The sequence below is a fragment of the Elephantulus edwardii genome, unplaced genomic scaffold (assembly GCF_000299155.1).
Source record: "Elephantulus edwardii isolate Elephantulus edwardi_28Jun2011 unplaced genomic scaffold, EleEdw1.0 scaffold00019, whole genome shotgun sequence".
Lineage (NCBI taxonomy): Eukaryota > Metazoa > Chordata > Mammalia > Macroscelidea > Macroscelididae > Elephantulus > Elephantulus edwardii.
In genome coordinates this window covers 8,506,577-8,526,167 of record NW_006399769.1, presented here as the reverse complement: position 1 = coordinate 8,526,167, position 19,591 = coordinate 8,506,577, and positions in this window count along the sequence as shown.

Below are 19,591 nucleotides of genomic sequence, written 5' to 3'. Positions count from 1 at the left end.
TTGTTACTAGGTCAGGTCAGTTCTAACTCACAGCAACACTAGGTACCGCAGGACACAGCACTGCCAGGTCTGCACCGCCTTTGTTATGTTGCAGCCCATCAGTGAAGCTGCTGACCGTCTGGTTTACCCAGAATGATGTCTTTCCCCAAAGGCTGGTCTCTCCTGATAACACGTCCAAAGTCATGAGATGAAGTCTGGCCACCTTCACTTTTAAGGACCATTCAGGATGTGCTTTTCTCAGAAGTTGCTATGTGTCATTGAATCAGAAGTGACTCATAAGCTGACCCTCCAGCAGCTTTTCAAGGGCAGTAAATCACACTGGTGGAGACTGCCCATCTTTCTCCCACCTAGCAGCTGGTGAATTTGAACTGTGTGTCTTTGGTTTGGCAGCAGCACATCTCCTTATCTACTAGGCTGTGAGAGCTCCCTCAAAAGTCATTCATGGTTCCTAAGTGCTGGTGCGATGACTATGCTCTTGACTGCTAAGCAAGATGTAAATGGCTCATTCTTCAGGCAGTCTATGTTAGAATCAGTCCGCTTTGCCAACACCATAACCCAAAGGCACCAGTTTGTCTGAGATCTTTCTTACTTATTGGGCCCAGCTTACAGTGGGTTTGACAAGACTGAAGATATCATAACCTGAGGCAGGCTTACCTTCATCCTCAAAGTGAAACTTTTAATTGATACATACTATTCAATTGATAGAAGCAGCTAAACAGCAGAGGACAGACCCCACAACAAATATGCTGATGTTGAGAAACCACAGATTAGAGGAAGAAATATTTAGCTGAAGGGGATTTTCCAGGATAAATGATGAATCTGTATGATGAATTGAGGCACAAGATTAACTAAAACATATCAAATCAAATTGGATTACTTAGCAAGCATTAAGTTCATGCTAATGGTAATGGAATAATTGGGGGGAAAAGGAGCGTGGGAATGGTTACACAAATGAAGAATGCTATCAAAGTCACTGGGTTATAGATGCAGAAGTTGCTGATTAGTGAAGGTTGGTTATGCTTCTTTCACCAACATAAAAAGAAATGTTGTTGTTGTTGTTATGTGCCGTCGAGTCGCTTGCGACTCATAGCGACCCTACATCAAGTAAAATATTTTAAGTTATCAATTGTTCCTAAGATGTCAGTCTAGAGACTGAGGTGCCCTTAATCCTAGCCATGGGTTTTCTCAATTGCTTGCTATGCATCTGAGGGCTGAAAAATGACTCAGGATGACAGAAGAAGAATCGGTGCCTTTGGACTATGGTGGTGGAGAAGAGTATTAAGCACAGCACGGACTGCAAAGAGAACAAAGAGGTCTGTTCTAGAAAGGGTGAAACCAGGTTATTCCTTGGAGGCAAAGACTTTGAAGCTTCGTCTTATATCCTTTGGGCATGTTGCCAAGAGGTGCCAGTCCTTGGAGAAGGATATCATGTTTGGAAGAGTGGAAGGACAGCGCAGGAAAGGAAGACCCTGGATGATACGGATTGACACACTTACTGTGGCAATAGGGTCAGGTGTGCCAGAGACAGTGAGGATGGCTCGGGATGGAGCAAGGTGCAACATTGGTTCATAGGGCACTATGAGTCATAGCTGCCTTGATGCCATATAACAACAACAAATGTTAGCACAACACCAACACTTGTTAGTACAACAGTTAAACAGTCTCTTGCTGACCAAGGAATGGATGGTTCAAAACCAGCAGAAGAAAAGCCCGTGGGGCAATTCTACTCTGCACAGGGTCAATGTGCGTTGACATTGACTTGATGGCACACAGTAGGAGCAACAGTAGAGCGTTCAGTTAATACTCGCTACTCTATTGCTACTTTCTGGTCAGTGTCTGTACTCATGGGCCCCTCCACCTGATCCAGCAGCCACATCCTGGGTCTCAGGCAGGAGAGACTCCTGTTTCATCCGAAGACAGGTGAACACGACGAGGTTATAGCTCCAGTCAGTCCTGCGGCTGGAGGTGGGGTGGAGGGAAAGAGTAGTTGTGGAGGGGCCAAGGATGGATGAGAGTGGCTAGTGCGAGGATTTAAGAGGAAGAGAAAGGAGACACTGTGAGTTTCAGTGTTTCACAATATGACAAAAATACCCAGAAAGCCACAGGGGTTTGGGGCATAGGCAGAAGTTCAAATTGAGCAATGGCTTTGGTTCTCTTTTCTTAAATTCATGCAAAAATCCTCCCTCCCTGGTTCAGTCAAAACTTTTTCTTTTCCTTTTTTTTTTTTTTTAACCATTCCTAGGCATGTGTTTTGAATCTATCAGCTGCTCCACCAGAGCAGATTGTCAGTCTCCTCCGGTGCAATTTACTGTCTCCAAAAACCCACTGGAGAGTCAGCTATAGGTTGGTTCCAGCTCAACGGTACACAACAACACAGCATCTTTGATGTTGAGATGCAACCATACAGAAGGCTGCAGTATTTAACCTTCTGCAGCAAATGCTTCAAGTCCTCACTTATAGCAAGCAAGGTTATGCTGTCTACATAATGAAGGTTATTGATGAGTCTTCCTCCAATCCTGAGACCACATTTTTCTTCACAGATCCAGCTTGTTGGATAATTTGCTCAGCATATAGATTACATAGATAAGGAGAAAGGTTACAACCCTGATGCACACCTTCCCTGATTTTAAATCCTCAGTTTACATAACGGACTCTAGATTTCACTCGAGCGCAGTCACATACTCAGGGATTCCCATTCTTCTCAATGTTAGCCATGACTTGTTATGAACTACACAAGTCAAATGCCTTTGCATAGTCAATAAAGCACAAACAGACATCCTTCTCGTATTCTTTGCTTTCAGCCAGGATCCATCTGGCATCATACAAAAAACAATGATATTCCTGGTGCCATGGCCTCTTCTCAACCCAGTTTGAACTTCTGGCAGTTCTCTGTCAATGTACTGTTCTAGTCATTTTTCAACGATCCTCAGCAGTATTTTTCTATTTTTCTTGCATGCAATATTGATATTTTTCTATAATTTCCACATTCTGTTGGATCATCTTTCTTGGAAATGGGAACAGACATTGATCTTTTCCAGTCAGTTGACCAGGCAACTGTCCTCCGAATTTCCTGGCAAAGACTGGTGAGTACATCCAGGACTGCATCTGTCATTTGAAACTTTTCAAGTTGTATCCCATCTGTTGCTGGGGCCTTATTTTTTGCCAATGCCTTCAGTGCAGCTTGAATTTCTTTTCATTATCTTGGCTCTTGATCATATGGTACTTCTTGAACTATTTCAGTGTTGGCCAATTCTTTGTGGTAAAGTGACTCCCTCTATCTTCTTTTTTTAAAAAAAATAATTTTTTTAAATTTTAATTGTCATTTTAACAAAAGTTTACAGAAAACTTGGATTTTCATTCATTCGTTGTTCCTCTATCTTCTTTTGACATTTATTCCCTCCGTATTCTTCTGTTGTTTCCTAATCACTCAAGATTTTGCCCATAGCATTTGTTAGTATTGCAACGCAAGCCTTGTATTTGTTTTTCACTTCCTTCAGCTTGAGAAATGCTGAGTGAGTTCTTCCCTTTTTATTCTCCTATTCTAGTTCTCTGTACATCACATTCTGTTATAGTGGTTTGCTTTGTCTTCTTAAGCTGCTTTTTTAAATCTTCTGTATAGCTCTTTTATTTCAGCATCTTTGTTTTGGATTCTTGATACTCCAGTGCAATTTTCAGGGTCTCTTTTAACATCCATTTTGGTCTTTTCTTTCTCCTCTGTCTTTTTTAGTGAACTCCATGGATGATATCTTTAATCTTCTCTCACAACTCATCTGGACTTTGATATTGGTGTTCAATGCTTTAAACCTTTTCTTAAGGTTATTTTTGAATTTCAGTGGGATAAACTCTAGATCATATTTTGGTTCTTGTGGACTTGTTTCCATTTTCACAGCTTCAAGGTGAACTTGCACAAGAGTAATTGATGGTCTGTTTCACAGTCTACCCCAGGCCTGGTTTTGACTGCTGTTATTTAACTTCTCCAATGAGTTCTTCCACAGATGTAGTCAGTCTGATTTCTGTTCAGCCCATCTGGTGAAGTCCACGTGTAAAATCACCATTTTGTGGGTTTTTATTTATTTATTCATTGTTGCACATTTTCTGCACCTCTTCTTTCCCCCTCCCTCAGCCCACTCAGCAATGCACTTCTTGTTCCAGATTGTTCTCATACACATAATACATGTTCCTATATTCCTTTCAGACAATTCTTCCCCTCATCTGTTAAAATGCAGTGTTCATTATCTATCCACTCTTTCCCCATTCCCTCCCCAATGAGAATAGTTATAGAAAGGCTTCAGGCCTTTTGTTCATAGGGTGGCTATGAATTGTGCTTGACTCGAAGTCAATCAACAACATAGGGATTTGATTCTTCAAAGATCATATTCATCTATTTTATTCTTTCCTGGTTGTGGATTAGGCCTTCCAGTGTTTTTCCTAAATTTTCTCTAATCAATTTTATAGTTTTGGGGTTTACTTCTAGGTCCCTGATACACCTTGAGTCGATTTTTTGCACAAGGTGTATGGTGTGAGTCTTGCTTAAGTTTTCTGCAGATGGTTTTCCAATTTTGCCAACACCATTTGTTAAAGAGGCTGTTGTTTCCCCACTCAGTTGATTCTGTCTCCTTGTCAAAGAACAGTTGACCATAGGTATATGGGCTGATTTCTGGGTTCTCAAGTTTACTCTATTGATCTATGTGTCTGTTGCTGTACCTGTGTCATGCTATTTTGACCACCACAGTTGTGTAATAAGATTTGAGACCAAGGAGTATGATGCTGCTTACTTTGTTTCTCTTTTTCAGTAGTGTTTTGCTTATTCGGGATCTCTTTCCATATCAAATAAAAATGGAAATTGCCTTTTCCATTTCATTGAAGACTGGAATTGGTATCTATATTGGGATTGTATTGAACTTGCGTATTGCCTTTGGTAGGATTTTCATTTTCATGATATTGAGTCTTCTTATTCATGACAATGGTATATTCTTCCATTTCTCGAGATCTCTTTTTGTTTCTTGTAGTAAAGTTTTGCAATTTTCTGTGTATAGGTCTTTTGTGTCTCTAGTTAGATTTATTCCCAGGTATTTAATCTTGTGGCATTGTTTCTCTTAATTCCATTTCTGTATTTTTTTTGTCACTGTAGAGAAATCCAACTGCTTTTTGTATGTCGATCTTGTACCCTGCTACTTTGCTCAATTGGTTGACTATATCCAATAGTTTTCTCACTGAATCTTTAGGGTTTTCTAAGTATACTATCATATCAACTGCATATAGAGATAGTTTTACCATTTGTGTGTGTTTTAAAATGTATTTGCAATGAATAAATTATTGATATACAAAATTCAATCTATTTCCAGCCTCTTTTCTGTCACCAAGTCAATACTTTCCAAAACAAAAATCTTTGCAACTGGATTGACAGGCAACATCATGATGAATGGAGACGAGATTGAGGAGGTCAATGACTTTACATAACCTGGATCCACAATCAATACACTTGATACCAGCAGGGAGAGCAAAAGATGTATTGCACTGGGAAAATCTGTAGTCAAGGACCTCTCCAAATTACTGAGGAGTGATGATGTCAGTTTGAGAACTAAGGCGCACTTAATTCTAGGTACAGTCTTCTTAATCACCCTAGGCATCAGAGAGCTGGACAGTGACTAAGGATGATAGAAGAATTGAAGCCTTTGAGTTAGTGTGTTGCAAAAAAGTGCTGAAACAATTGATAACAGTGAATCTAAATTCCAAAATCAATCTCCATAATAGTCTATGTGTTTCCTACTGCCAAAGGGGCCCTTTAGAGTAGTGAGAGAAGATCTTCACCCTGAAACCTACAGCGTCCCTTTTCAGCAGGAAGTAGCTAAGAGAATACGCCATCCCCTTTTCCTTATGAATCAAGGTGAAGTCTCTCTCAGAGAAGAGAGATGGGAAATGGCAAAGGACACACTGACAAAGGAGATTAATCAGAACTGGCTTCGACATGCACTGTGGCAATTGGCCAATTAAAACAGACATTAGGGGGAGGGGAAGAAGAACGAACTGGGGAGGAGGGTAGAGAAAACAGTGCAACAATGAATGAATGAAAACCCAAAATCTCTGTAAATGTTCACTAAAACTAATAAAATTTAGTAATAATTTTTTAAAAAAAGAGTGTTGAAGATCCCATGGACTGCCCAAAGAACAACCAGATATGTCTTGGAGAAGTTGCAGCCAGAGTGCTGCTTAGAAGCAAAAATAACAAAGTTTCATCTCATATGTTTTGAGCGTGTTGCTGGAAGAGTTTATTCTTTGGATAGGGGCATCATTCTTGAGAATGTGCAAGGGTGGTGAAAGACAGGAAGATCCTTGACCATGTGGATTGACACAGAAACTTGAAAATGGCCTTGAGTGTGTCAGAGATTGTGAGAATGGCACAGGCTAGGACAGTGTTCAGATTGGTTATTCATAAAGTCACTATGAGTCATACTTGATGGCACCTAACAACAACAACAACAGCATGGCAGCCTAGAACCCCTGGTGTTGTAGTAGGTTACATGTTAGGCTGCTGACCTAATGATCAATGATTCTATTCCAGCAGTAACTCCAGGGAAGAAAGAGGAAACAATCTGATCCAATTTGAAAACCCCATGGATAGTTACCATGTCAGAGTTGACAGCAGTGGAATAGAACTGCATTGCAATCCTAAAGGCACAAAGTTTAAACTCACCAGCTATTCCACAGGAGACGGATGGGTAATTTCTCCCTATGTGATTTACTGACTGAAAACCCATTGGAGATTCAGCTATGGGTCGGTTTCAACTCGATGGTGCACAACACCACCAGACATCTAGTGGCGCATGTATAGGGACTGGCACTGTTAACCCAAATACTGCATGTTGCTGTTAGCTTGAATCACTGAAGGAGAAAGATAGGCAATCTCTTCTCATGTGATTTACAGTCTTGGAAACCCAGTGAAAGATCAGCTATGAATGGGTTCTGACTCGACTACAATGCGTTTGAGTTTGGTTTTGAAAGGGACACGAGTTCCACAGCCACTCTGCTTTGATCCATCTCTTTCCTTTTGATTTCCCCTCATCCTCCTCCTACCTCTGGACAACTCTCAATCTTTTCCTTTTTGGAATGCAGATAGTTTACGTATTCCCATCCTGGTACCACCAAAGACCTTAAGCAATTGTCAAGATACATAGAAAATAACATTAGCAACAATAATAGCAAGAATAACTTCATCTCTTAGAAATCAGTATCTAGAAAGAATTCCTCTGCTTTAAATAACAGGTCAGGCAAACAGCCCAGATTCTTAAAACTGAACTTTAAATTTGACTCTGAGCTTCCTGGCAGCCCAAGCAAAATGCGTGTTAGGACCAATGTCATGAGTCACACTCCCCATTTGTCAGAAGTCCACCAATTCTTCTGAGAGGTAAAGCTTGCTAGGATCTGGAGCTTGAAAAATATATTTTGCTCCTAGATCTTAAGAGAGTGCTGGCTCAGGGTGTGAAGAATTAGCGTCTCAAAATAAATGCAGGAGTGAACGCCTCCCACCATTTTCCACTGAACGCCCATTATAAGGGAGGAACATAACTTCCAAAGCCAGTTTTAATAAAGATTCTGTGGTAACTATAATGTGGTTCAAGGAGGATTTAGCTTTGTGATAGTCCAACTCATTTCTGGGATAAGTCTGGCCTGGAAGAATGGATGGAATGTGTGGCCTTTAAATAACCCCCATGAACTTTCTTTCTCTCAACTGGGCTTTTGATAAAACTTGGGCAGGAGGGGGTTGGAGGCAGTAATGGTTGACAGGGGCCTGGCAGGCAACACCCTGGCACTGGATTAGGGTGGGGATGTGGGGTCTTGGCACCTGCAAAGACTTCATCCCTGCGTTCAGCTGTTCACTGACTCCCTGAAAGGCCCAAACATGCAGGGCTGTCTCATTTCCTGTGGCCTGAGTGGAAGCAAATTGACAGTGTAAGTAGAGGCCAAGTTCATAGATGGTGGGATACCAGCCTGCATGCACTCTCACTTGGAGTTATTATTTATTGTAATCATAGCTATGCTTTCTTGTGGGTTCAGGCATTATGTCATTCTGTCAGTTAATCTTCTTCCTCAAGTTTTTCTGTAGAAAAAGCTCGTGTCCTCACTTTACAGATGTATATAGGGAAGCTTGGAGGACTCTTCCCTGTGTAATGCAGCTAATAGGAGGGGAAGCTACCACCCCAGCTCAAATCTGTCTGATTCTGAAGCGTGCATCTCTTTCACTACTATACCGGGACGCCCTGTAACATGCAGTGAGAGGTTAAAGCTGTGGGAAAGGTGAAAGGCAGTTAACTGTGGCATGAAAGCACAGGAAACACATGACTCTCACGAAACATGATTTGAGAGAAAGCTGTAAGCTCTATATTTTGGATTTTAGACAATGGGGCTCCTCAAGTCTACAGACCAAGGTGTTTCAAGCACTAGAGTCTGCTGGGTGGGCAAAGTCAGCCACACGCCTGTGAAAACTGCAGGTTTGGGGCGGGGCGGGGTTAGGAGTTAGGAAGGAAGCATTTTTAAAGATCTTAAAGGGAGTGCTGGCCAAGAGTGTGAATAATAGCATCCCAAAATGCACACTGGAGTCAATCTCCTCCAACCATATTCCACCGAACCCCCATTATAAGGAAGGAACGTAACTTCTAAGGCCAGTTTTAATAAGGGTTCTGTGGTAACTAGTTTAAACAGAGGCTGTGGGTGGTGGGTGAAGGGCACCCCTCAACCAAGCTGTAGGGGTCCTTTCTGCATATCATTGAGAGAACAGCACAGAGGACCACACTCCCCATCCCCTGAGAGCAGGGCCAAACTGGTTTAGGCAAGGGTACCTGGCACAGCCAGATATGAGTGCTGTCACTTCCTGGGGACAGACTCAAACCTCTGAAGTTATTTGGAGGATGACAATTAACAGAGCTGGAAGCTGGAGCTGTCTGAGCTCTTGGGTGCTTAACAGGACTGAGTACTCCTGTGACAACTTCAGAGATCATAACTCCATCTCCTTTGATTGAATACACTTTAAAAAGTTCTTTTAAAAGTCTCTTTAGAAGGGGCCAGAGTGCCTAGGACATATAAGACTTTGCACATCATTGACATGAAGGAGAACCCCAGCTCTGCTCCAGGAGATAATAATCTGATGACTCAACAAAGTGCATGTTTACTGCACAAGCATTTTTAGTGGAACTGCTGGTGGACCAGCCCTATGCGAGGTGCGAGGGTAACAAGAAGTCAAGCCCAACCCCACTGTTTGGGACTTACAGTCTAGAAAATGAACAGAAACATCCATCACTGTGCCTCTATTAGTGATTTCTAGAAAACTAAGGCAGAAAAAAAGAATGTTAAAGTTCCGTGTCTCCTTGACGGCCTATGATTATCTGGTTTGGCAATTATGGTGTCGGTATTCCTTTGATGAGATGTAATCACCTCCATAATGACATTTGCTATGAGCAGCCAATCAGTTTAATGAGAGTTTCCTGGGAGTATGGCAGAAATCGAATATAGGTGGGCATTTGGCAGTGTTCCTTCTTTTTTCTCAATAGGGATCCTACATCTGGCTTGTTATCATCTGGCTTCTGCTTGTTCGGACTTGAGCCATAGCCCTTTTTTTTTCTGTTAGAGGATTTTTTTAAAAATTTTTTTTAAAGAGGTTTTGGATTTCCATTCATTCATTGCCGCAATTTTCTCCCTGCCCACCCCTGATTTGTCCTTTTCCAAAGTAAACAGCCTGCCATATGACCTAGCAAGGTCCTGCCATGTGACCTACTCAAGTTTGTCAGCCCTGAAGTTTTAGGAATCAGAAGAAGCCTCTACCCTGACATTGGACCCATGGACTTGCCAGCCTTATAAACTCATAAGCCATTTCTTTGGGATAAATCTTTCTCTTTCTACACTAAAAGCTTTACTGGTTTGCTTCTCTAGAAAGCCCCTTCTAAAACAGATGTATTTACAATATAGGTTAGGATCTAACTCATTTCCCTTCCTTCCTTATTTCTCTGACTCCCATCATCATCAATAAAATAACAATTGACATGTTTCAAATAACAGACACAGCCTTGGAAGTGCTCACCAGTCTATGCCAGGACATTTGGAAGATAGTTGCTATCCAGTTGACTGAATAGACCATATTTGTTCCAATTCCCAAGAAAGATTATCCAACGCAATATGGAAATTATCAAACAATCTCATTAATATTATATGCAAGCAAAATATTGCTGAAGATCACCTAAAACCTACTAGAACAGTAAATTGACAGAGAACTACCAGAAGTTGAAACTGGGTTTAGAAGAGGCCACGGTACCAGGCACATCATTGTTTGTTTGTTTTCTTGTTGTTTAACTGTCAAGTCAGATGTGACTGGTACAGGAGGAGATTGCCCCTCCTTCTCCAGCAGAGTATCTGGTGGCTTCAAATCACACAACTTCAGGATTGCAGAAGGGATATTATTGTTAAAGTCAGATGAATTTTGGCTGAAAGCAGAGAACGCCAGAAGAATGTTTATTTGTGTTTTATTGACTACACAAAGACATTTGACTGTGTAGCTCATAATAAATTTGGCTAACGTTGATAAGAATGGGAACCCCAGAACACTTAACTGTGCTTATATAAAATCTGTACCTCGACCAAGAAGCTATTGACCAAATAGATCAAGGGAACACTTGTACGGTTTACAATTAGGAAGGGTGTGCATCAGGGTTTCCTTTTTAATACCTACCTAATCTGTACATTGAGCAAATCATTAAAGAAGCCAGACTCTATGAATAAGAACATAGATTGGAGGAAGACCCACCAACAACCTGCATTATTCAGATGACACAACCTTGCTTACTGAAAGTGAGGAAGAATTGAAATACTTGCTCTAGTAGATAAAAAAAACTACTATCTCACCATCAAGAAGACAAAAATCCTCACCACTGGACTGATGAACAATCTCACGATAGATAGAAAAGGATTGAATTTGTCAAAAATTTCATCTTATTGGATTCACAATCAATACTCTTCTTATCTACCAGGAGAAAGAGAGACCTATTGTATTGGGTAAGTCCACCGTCAGGGACCTCTCCAAATTTCTAAGGAGTAATGATGTCCGTTGAAGACTAAAGTGCACCTGATTCAGGTCATGATCTTTTCAATCACTTCCTATGCATATGAGAGTTGGACAATGAATAAGAATGACAGAAGAAGAATTGATAACTTTGATCTCTGGTGTTGGAGAAGAGCACTGAATATCCTATGGACTGCCAAAAGAACAAACAGATAAGTCTTGGAAAAGGAGCAGCCAGAGTGCTCCTTGGGGGGTAAAGATGGAAAAGTTTTGCCTCAAATATCTTGGACATGTTATCAGGAGAGGCTTCCATAAAAAGATGATGCAAGAGAGTGTGGAAATTATTGAACAATATCACTTATAACACATGCAAGCAAAATCTTTCTAAAGATTATTCAGAAAGGACTGGTACAGTCCATTACCAGAAATACAAGCTGGATTTAAAGGAGGTCGTAGCACTAGAAACTTTATCACCAATGTCAGATGGATCTTGGCAGAAAGCAAAGAGTAGCAGAGGGATATAGATCTGTTTCATTGACTAAGTAAAGGCATTTGACTGTATAGATTACAACAAATTGTGGTTAACCTTGAGGAGAATGGGAATTCCAGAACACTTGATTGTGCTTATGTGAAACCTATACTTGGACCAAGACGCAGTCCTCAGAACAGAGGAGGGAAACACTGCATGATTTAAAATCAAGAAAAGAGTGCATCAGGGATGCGTCCTGTCTCCATACCTTTTCAATATATATGCAGAACAGATCATTCAAGAAGTAGGGCTTTATGAGGTGAAATGTGGCATCAGGATTAGAGGAAGACTCATCAACAATTACATTATACAGATGGCATAACCTTGCTTGCTGAAACTGAAGAGGACCTAAAGTGATTGCCGCAGAAGGTCAAGGACTATAGTCTTCAATATGGGTTGAAGCTCAGCATTAAGAAAACAAAGATTCTCACCACTGGGCCAATTGGCAGCACCATGATGGATGGAGAAGAGATTGAGGTTGTTAGCAATTACAGCTTGCTCGGCTCTACAATCAACACTCTTAGCACAAACAGGCAGAAAATCAAATGACAAATTGCATTGGGAAAATCTGCTGTCAGGGACCTTTCCAGAGTGCTGAAAGCAATGATGTCCAGCTAGAGACTAAGGTGTGCCTAATCCAGGCCATAATCTTCACAATTACTTGCTGTGCATCAGAGAGCTGGACAACATCTAAGGATGACAGAAGAAGAATTGATGTCTTTGAGTTGTGGTACTGGAGAAGAGTCTTGAACATACCATGGACTGCTGAAAAAACAAATAAGTCTGTCTTGGAGAGGATGAAACCAAGTTTCTCCTTGGAGGCTAGGATTGTGAGGGTCTGTATTATTTATTTTGGGCATGTGGCAAATAGTGACCAATCCTTAAAGAAGGATTTCATGTTCGGAAGAGTAGGGGGACAGCACAGGAGAGGAAGACCTCAGATGAGATGGATTGGTATAGTAATTAGGGCAATGAGAGTAGGTGCCTGGGAGTCAGTGAGACTGCCTCAGGCCAGGGCAATCTTCAGAGCTGTTGTACATAGAGTCTTTTTGAGTCGTAGGCAACTCTATGGCACATTACAACAACATTTCTTGGAAAGGGACATCATGCTCTGAATGGTGGAGGGAAGACAAAAGAGGAAGACCCTTAATGATATGGATTGACACAGTGACTGCAGCAATGGGCTCAAGTGTGTCAGAGATGATGAGGATGGCGCAGGATAGGACAGGGCTCAGTTCTGTTGTTCACAGGGCCACTATGAGTCACACTCAATTCAAGGGTACCTAACAACAACAATAACATCTGTGGCCTAGATTGCACTTGGATCCTGAGTAGAGATGGCTTGCTCTTCTCTTCCACATGGACTTCATACTTGTTCCATCGGCCCTTCCAGAAGTATTCTCATGCTCCAGTTCCTTGGAGTCTTTGCTCAAATTTTTCTTCCCAACTAAGTTTTCTCCAAATGCCCAAAGTTCACACACCAATGTCCCTTCCCAGCATTCAATAACAGCTCCTGTAGGTGCAACACTGGCTTTTTACTGTCTTCTGTCTCAGGGACAGAACAAATTCTGTCTTAGGGAATTCAGAACAAATTCCTTCTTGACTTTGGCCAGAGCTATTGCCATGCCCTCAAGAGCCAACACCCAGCAGCCAGTGCAATGGGCTAAAGCCTGACTCCTTCAGCTTCTACCCAAGCGTTGGTCCTCTGGGAAAATTCCAACCATGCTTGGGCAATGTTTCTCCCTATCATGAGTAACAGGACTAGTCAGACTGAAACCTCCTCTCCAGGCTTCTGCCTAGTCCCTTCATCAGGCTCCAGGACACAGTTTGTGAACATTAGCTCTGGCCTATTATGGCAGGACTGGGTAGCTAGTCATTAAGTTTGTTTATCCTTTCCTGATCATCCATCTAGACTATGCTCCCAGCTCTTATCTCATCAAGGGCGGCCATTGGAGAGTGTGAAGTGATGTCTAAGCTGATGATAATGGTAGGTAGTAGATGTGCTTCATCTCCACTCTTTCCACAGGACCTAGGAGACACCACACAAGACAGGAGGTACTTGGGTGCTGGAATCTCCAACAGGGAGAAGATTGCTTACAGGTTACAACACTCATATTGGGTGTTAAGTGAGTGAAAAGTAAAAGAAAAAACCAAACACACCACACTTGAGTCTATTGCTGAAGTCGCCAGGCCAGTCCATTTAGTTGATGGCCTTCCTCAACCTGTTTGCTCTTTTGGTAGTCTACGGGATATTTATTTAGTACTCTTCTCAACATCACAGCTCAATGGTATCAATTCTTCTTCTGTCATCTTATTCACTGTCCAACTTTCAGAGGCATTTCTAGTAAATGAAAAATCATTACTTGAATTAGAAACACTTAACTCTTTAAACTGACATCTTTGCCCCTTAGAATGTTCTAAGAGAGGCCCTTGACATTAGATAGTTCCAGTGCAACACATCTTCAGATTTTTTCACTGCTGCTACCAAGGTTGTTGATTGTGGATCAAAGCAAGATAAAATTATTGACAACTTCTATCTTTTCTCCCATCTATTGTGATGTTGCCTATAGGCCCAGTGGTGAGAATTTATGTTTTCTTGCTATTGATATGTAATCTATATTGAAGGTAGCAAACTTTGATCTTCTGCAGCAAGTGTTCCAAGTCTTCTTCACTTCAGCAAGCAAAATTGTGTCATTTGCCTAACACAGGTTTTTGATGAGTCTTTCTCCAAACTTGATATCATATTCCTCTTCATAAATTCCAGCTTCTAGAATTATCTGCTCAGCATACACATTGCACAAATATGGAGAAAGGGTACAGCCCTGACACACACATTTCCTGATTTTAAGCCATGCCGTTTTGCCTTGCTCTGTTCACACAACAGCCTCTTGATCTAGGTAGAAGTTTCACATAAGCAGAATTAAGTGTTTGGTGATTCTCATTCTTCTCAGTGTTAGCCGCAATTTGTTATGATCCACAGTTTATGCCTTTGCATAGTCAGTAATGCACAAATAGACATTTTTCTGGGGTTCTTTGTTTTCAGCCAAGCTCAATCTGATACCAGAAATGCTATCCGTGGTGCATGACCTCTTCTAAATAAATCCAGCTTGAACTTCTGGCACATCTCTGTCAATGCACTGTAACCAAAAATAATATTAACATAAATATGTCCCATGTAAAAATATTCTTTGCTGTTCCATTGAAAGAGGTTGCTCTCAAGAAGACCCTGTCTATGTTTGTCAGAGCAGAACTGCTTCACAGGGTCCTTTGGTCCTCAGTGGTCTCTCTTCCATGGTACCACGGGGGTGGGTTCAAGCACCAGGCTTTCAGTTAATACTCAAGCACAAACACTTGTACCATCCAGGACCTTCTTTCAGGGAGCAGTGAGACAGAGAAACCCAGAAGGGACAGACAACTCTCACATACAGACAGAGAACTCTCACACATGGGATGAGTTTACCTAGCACACAACACACACCGCCACACACACTCCAAGGCACCCGCAAACCCAATGTGTCACTCTTTGCATCAAACACCCGAACAGCACACATCACACTCCCACACCCTCACACACTTGCCTGAAGGTGAGCAGGCCGGCCAATCTCAGCTACCTCCCCATGCGTGGTTAGCAACCTGATTCCCAAATGCCCAAGGTGCTGCCAGAGCTAAATATTCTCCCTACTACTCCTGAAGCTGCTGAGAAAAATTGAGAAGACTTCCCAAGACTTTTGCTTTTCTCCTCAGGCTTAAGAAATAGATCACTTAAAAGTGGAATATGGACATTAAGATGTTAACCCCCCCCAAAATATCGATGACAATAATAGTAATAATAATGCATGTGTTAGGTGCCATCTAGTAGGAACCAACTCATAGATGACCTCCCTCCCCAGTAGGTTTTTTAGAGGCTATAAAATAAATAGGAGATTTCCCATCTTTCTCCCATGGAGCAGCAGATGGATTCAAACCTTGTGTCTTTAGGTTGCCAGTGCAACTCCTTACCCACTAGGCCACCAGAGCTCCATCATCATCATCATCATCATAACTGCTACAAGTAATATCACTTACCCAATGCTAGTTTTATTCCAAGAGCCTTGGTGGTGTAGTAGACAAAGAATTGAAATGTTTATCAAAGGATTGGTTCTTCAAATCTCTCAGGGGGTTGGGAAGGAAAGATGAGGCCATCTCCTATTATAAAGGTTTACAGCCTTGAAACTCAGGCACTATCAGACCTAAAAAGTCACCATTAGTCAGGATCAACTCCAGTGTAATGGGTTTAGTTATACCTCAGAAACTATGCTAAGAGTTTCACATACAACATCATTCAACATCCACCACAACCTATAAGGTTGTTGTGGTGGTTGTTGCTATGTCAGCCGAGTTGACTACAACCATAGCAAGCCTATGAACAGCAGATCTGAGCTCCTCCCTACCTTGTGCATTCCTCAGCATCTCGGCTATACATCCATCTTATTGAGGATCTTCCTCTTTCTCTGACCTTCCACCTTTCCAAGCATGATGCCCCTTCCCAGGACTGGCCCCTCCTAAGAGCATATCCAAAGGATGTGAGACGAAGCTTCACCATTCTCACCTCCAAGGAGCACCCTGGTTACATTCTCTCCAAGACATACTTGTTTCTTCTCTTGGCAGTCTACGGGATATTCAGCACTCTTCTCCAACACCACAATTTTAAGTGATCCTTATTCACAGGAACTGTTATTATTCCAAGTTACTGTTCTGTCATTATTCCTAAGATTTTCACTGGCTAATTTTTAGAAGTAGATCACCCAACTTTTTTTCTTTCTAGCCTCATGTTTTAGTTACCTAGTGCTGCTGGAAGATGTTGCAAATGGATGACTTTAACCAAGAGAAATGTGTTATCATTTACAAAGTGAGAAGTCCAAATGCCAGATATAAGGAAAGCTCTCTTTCTCTGTCAGTTCTAGAGCACTTCTTTCCTTCAGCATCCGTGGGGTGGGATTCCTCAGAGATATCTGTGTGTCTTGGCCTTTCTCTGTGTTGAGCACAGCATAAGGACCTGAGTCCAGACATACCTGAGCCTGGCAGTTCTTCCTTGATGGTCCTGAGGTCTCCTCTTCCAGCTCAAGTTTCTTCTCTTTTATCTCTTAGGAGATACAAGATGTGACAAGCCACATCCTAGGAAAACTTCCTTTATGTCTGATCAGGGTTGTGATGGGATTAAGTGGTGGTGTATTCCACACCTTATCTCTTTACAGCTATTTTCTATGGGGATCATTAAGCAGTTCCCACTTTATGTAAATGCACACACACATGTATTTTGAGAGTAACACAATTAAAATAATAACATCTCATTTATAGATGAGGAAATGGCAGCTCCAAGAAATGAAATTAATATGTTGATAGAGATGCCAACATCTCACACCAGGACTGTCTAATTCTAAAATGTACCCTTACCCACCATGCCAATGACGGTAACAATAACAACAGTCACAACTGCAGATACTGTAGCTCGGTCTCCACTCAGCATGTGTGCACATCCGTGTACATACATGAGCATATATGAGCACACAAAACATGGGCAGGAGTGGCTGCTGGGCAGCATGTTCATTCTGGGAAAGGATAAGAGCCTGATAGATTTTCAACTAGTTCTGCCTCCTTGTTTGTTCACCTCAAAAACCAATTCTATTCTTGGTTAGGCTGTTTGAACTCTGGGACTTGGGGAGGTACTTGCTTAGGGACCTGTTCACCAACCAGGGGCTCAGGGCTCCTCCAGGGCAGTGAGCTGAGGGCTTTTCTGGGCTCCCTCCTCCTGCTCCTGTACCCTCTCCACCCCACACTGTGAGGAGCTCTTCACAGAGGGCAGAGGTGCTTTGCTAGCCCTGGGTCATCCCAGTCCACTCAGAAAGGGAAGAAGGACCTGAAAGGCTTCGAAAGGGCTTTCTTGGGGTCGCCAGCTCTGAGGAGACTTTTTGGGCAAAATTGTATACAATAGGTTCCACCCAAATGCCACTGAGCAGCGATCACGGATCACAGCCACATGCAGCCTATGTCATCATGGTGCTGGGCAGGACCAGCTTTGCAAGGACAGTGCACGTGAGGAGTTCATGGTGTGACTCAAATTGCTCCATCATCCATAACATGAAAGGGCCGCACGCAAGGGTGACATGCTTCCTGCTGGAGTCAGAGCAAGAAGCAAAGGATGTACTGAGGCTGCTGTCAGATCCTGTGTGTCTCTTCTTCCACCTGGCTCTCCGGGGTGATCTTCATCTTTCAAAACCCTCGATGAGATGGATTGATTCAGTCCCTTGGGCAATGGGGATAAGTGTGTCAGAGACTATAAGGTTGGCACAGGATAGAGCAGGGTTTAGGACTCTTGTACATAGGGTTGCTATGAGTTGCAAGTGACTAGATGACTTATAACAACAACATTACGACACAACCTTGCTTGCTGAAACTGAGGAGGACCTGAACTGCTTGCTACAGAAGGTCAAGGACTATAGTCTTCAATATAGATTGAAGCTCACCACTGGGCCAATTGGCAGCACCATGATGGATAGAGAAGAGATTGAGGTTGTTAACAATTACAGTTTGCTCGGCTCCACAATCAACACTCTTAGCACCAGCAGAGAGAAAATCAAAAGACGAATTGCATTAGGGTAAGTCTGCTTTCACAGACCTTTCCAGAGTACTGAGAAGCAATGATGTCAGACTAGAGACTAAGATGTGCCTGTCCAGTCCATGGTCTTCGCAATGACTTGCTATGTACCAGACAACTGGACAATGGCTAAGAATGAAAGAAGAAGAATCTATGCCCTTGAGTTGTGGTGCTGGAGAACAGTCTTGAACATTTCATGGACTGCCAAGAAAGCAAATAAGTCTGTCTTAGAGAGGGTGAAGCCAAGTTTCTCCTTGGAGACTAGGATTTTGAAGCTCCGTCTCACATACTTTGAATATGTGGCCAGGAGGGTCCTTGCAGAATGATATCAGGCTTGGAAGGGTGGAGGGACAGCACAGGAGAGGAAGATCCCACATGAGATGTATCGTTAGAGTAACTAGGGCAATGGAGGAGGGTGTGTCAGAGTCAGTGAGACTGGCTCAGGACAGGGCAGGCTTCAGAGCTATTGTATATGGGGTAGCTGTGAGTCGCAGGTGACTCAACAGCACATAACAACAACATGCACAAACAAAATAAAATCCACCCATGCAACAATTTTTACATGTACCGTTCGTTGACAATGTTTACTGAGTTCACACTGGGAAGTCTATCTTTGCCCATGTTGTTTCACCACCACTAACACAGTCTCTGTGTTCTTTATAGCTCTCCTAAGTACACTGGAATTACTTTGGTCATTTTCATTGGATATAGGCAGTTCTTTAAAACAGCGTAGACTCAAGGTACACTTTTAGTTTAAAGATAACTCTGTTTAAGGTTCAATGTTTAAGTATTGTGTCCAGGCCATAGAGAGATAAATTTGAAGGTTCCTCCAGTCTCCATGCATAGTAAGTCTGATTTCCATAAGAATTTGATGTTTCCTTCTATCATTTTTCTCCTTTTTTAGTTTTCTCCCTCTATTGGCTACCCGATCAAATGTTTAGCAATGTTAGCCAAGCATTGCCCATTTATAGAAGCAATTAGACCCGAGTCTGTTCCCTTCTGCGACTCCTGAATCATCTTCCTTTGTTGTTCCAGAGAAGTAGAAATGACGTACTGTATCTTGGATGTTCCAAGGCCCTAGATACTAGTTACTGAACTAGAGATAAAGCAGAAACTCTTTAACAATATTATCTCATTTGACTGGATAGTCTCACAAAACAATTACCAAACCAAGAAAACTTTAAAACCAAGAAAATGAATCCCATCAAGTGTCTATTTGCTCCCAAGTAGCATCATGGATTTTATTTTGTTTTTGGTATGGTATCCCTGGAGACTAAGGTGCACTTGATACAGGCCATGGTCTTCGCAATCACTTGTTATGCATCAGAGAGTTGGACAATGACCAAGGAGGATAGAAGGAGAATTTATGCCTTTGAGCTGT